Consider the following 2,992-nt stretch of genomic DNA (forward strand, 5'->3'; position numbering starts at 1 on the left):
CACCACTATATAATCCCACCATGTTATGCTGCCTTGCCACAGGCTCAAAGCAATGAGGCAGTCAGTCATGGATTGGAACCTCCAAAACTTATAGCCAAAATAAACCTTTCCTTTATAATAAGTTACTTATCTCAGGGATTTCATCACAGTGGTGGTAAACTGACTAACACACTGAGAACTGTAGCAGTGGGATCTGTTAGATTCATGGTGAAGAACAGATTCCCAGAAACTATCCTCAGCAAATTGTGTGCGTGTGTGTGTGTGTGTGTGTGTGTTTATATATATATAAAATGCTGTGTGTGTATATATATATATATATATATATATATATAATGTTATATGTGAGCAAATTATTGATGCAAATCAAGAAGGGAGGCTTCTACCCACAGATTGGATGTGTGAGTTCTAATTTATAAAGGATCCAGTTCACTTGCCCCTATTTTAGTCCCAAAACTTTTGCCTGGTGGTAAAAAGTGTTGTCTGACTCAGGTAAAATTCTTTTTTTTTTTTCTAAATATTTTTTTAATTGTTGATGGAACTTTATTTTATTCATTTCTTTATATGTGGTACTGAGACTTGAACCCAGTACTTCAACACAGGAGGCAAGTGCTCTACCACTGAACTCCAACCTCAGCCCCTCAGGTAAAATTTCTTTGCTTCTTTGAGGTAATTATATTTTTAAAAGGCTATTGTTAGGCTGGGGCAGGTGCTATAGCTCAGTGGTAGAGTGCTTGCCTCACATGGGTGGGGCACTGGGTTTGATCCTCAGCACCACATAAAAATAAATAAACAAAATAAAGGTATTGTGTCCATCTATAACCAAGAAAAAATTATTTTTAAAAAGGCAGTTGTCAGTGGGGCAGAGTTGTACATGCCTGTAACCCCAGCTATTCCAGAGGCTAAGGCAGGAAGATTGCAAGTTAGAGGCCAGCCTGACAATTTAGCAAGAATTTGTCTCAGAAATAAAAAGGGATGGCTGTCTGGCTCAGTGGGGGACATTTGCATAGCATGTGTGAGACCCTGAATTTGTTCCTCAGCAACACAGTGAAGAAAACTCATTGTCAGAGAATCCTGAACCTGTTTAATGACCTGAGATAAATAATCAGCAAGAGATTTCACAGCTTTAGAAGCAATTGTTCTAAATCACCCCTAATTGTTAAGTAATTGTTGGAATAACTTGTGTTTGACTTAGATCTAGGCCACTGGTGAAAAGAAATGATAGGCAGAATGTGGTGCATATGAATACTTATCCTAGAATTGATAATAATGATAAGTTGAGGCTGGGGTGTAGCTCAGTGGTAGCTTGTGGACTGGAATTCACAAGATCTGGTGTTCCATCCCTAGCACTGCAAATGACAATAAGAATAATAAGGTAAATTACTATCCAGATGCAGTGGTACACACCTTGTATTCCCAGCTGCGCCAGAGGGTGAGGCAGGAGGATTTCAATTTGGAGGCCAGCCTGGGCAACTTAGCAAGACCCAGTTTCAAAATTACAAATAAAGTTTACTAGGGATGTAGCTCAATGGCAAAGTGCCTCTGGGTTCAATCCCCAGTACCAAGAAAAAAAAAAGACAAATTTCTGTCCCTGTTGAGTAAAGGCAAACTGGAGTTTATAGCCAAAATGAACAGGTATAGAAAAAAATGGCCATATGCCTTGTAAGGGATGATTTAGGAAAATCTTCCAATATAGTAGCTATGGCATGAAGTACAGTTGTCACAGACCAATTTAATGTGTCATCCCTAATTCAAGAATTCATCTGTTTTCAAGATTGACCAAACAGGCAGTGGGAGGCAACCCTTCTCCCCATTTCCTCCTGTTCGCCATTCCCAGTTGGAATTGTACACAATGCCTATGGAATTCCAAGCTGACTTGATTTTTGGTTTTGTTTCTGGAAACAGGGTGTGGCCATGTTGCCCAGGTTGTCCCCAAAGTACTGGGCTTAAGCAGTCCCCTTACCTCAGTCTCAGTAGCTTGGACTTCAGGCATATTGTATATTTAATCTTATGGGGGTGGTTCCCAACTATGACACATCCAGTAATCACTTTCCTACCTGATGTGCTTCACCCAGGCAAGATGTCTTCTTCCTCTCTTTGCACAAAAACTGGTTGAGTCTGCTTGTACTTATTTTGCTTTACAGTCCTTCCATATCCATTGATTTAAGCAACCAAGAATTAAAGATATTTGAGAAACAAACGGCATTTGTATTGAACATGTAGAGACTATATTTCTTGTCCTTATTCTGTAAACAATATAACGTAACAATTACTTACTAGCATTTACATTGTATTAGGTATTATAAATAATCTAGAGAGGATTTAAAGTATATGGAAGATGTATATTGGTCATATGCAAACACTACCCAGTTTTACATAATGTATTTGAGCATCCCAGGATTTTGGTATCCAAGGAAGAGGGTGCCTGTGACTAATCCCCCACAGGTACCAAGGGACCACAATAGTTGAACCCAGGGGGTTCCACCACTGAGCTACATGCCCAGATAATTTTATTTTTTGAGACAGGTTCTCACTAAGTTGTCCAGGCAGGCCTCAAACTTGCAATTCTCCTGCCTCACCCTCCCAAATAGTTAAGATTACAGGCATGTGCCACCATGACCAGCTAGCAACCACTGTATTTGGGGAAGATACTGCCTACATGATCCTGATCCCTACAACTCAAGCTCTGAATAGGTAATAAGATATGGGGGTGTCTTCCACACTGATCCCCATTACATGATGGAGACCTTGGCATGGGGAGAGTCCAAATGTTCTTTGAAACGAAACTGAGGCTAAGATGGCAAAATTTACATCACCACACCATCCTTCTTCCCTTACCTTCCTTCCACTCCTGGCCCTTGGTACCCATGACTGAGGGGTACCCCCTGTGGACAGGAACAACCTAAGAGAGCATCATTTACCACCCCTCAGACCCAATGTTTACTTTTAATAAAAAACATTTTTGGAGGCCTTTTTTTTGTGTATGTGTGGGGGT

Source organism: Sciurus vulgaris, assembly GCF_902686455.1.
Source record: "Sciurus vulgaris genome assembly, chromosome: X".
Classification (NCBI taxonomy): Eukaryota; Metazoa; Chordata; class Mammalia; order Rodentia; family Sciuridae; genus Sciurus; species Sciurus vulgaris.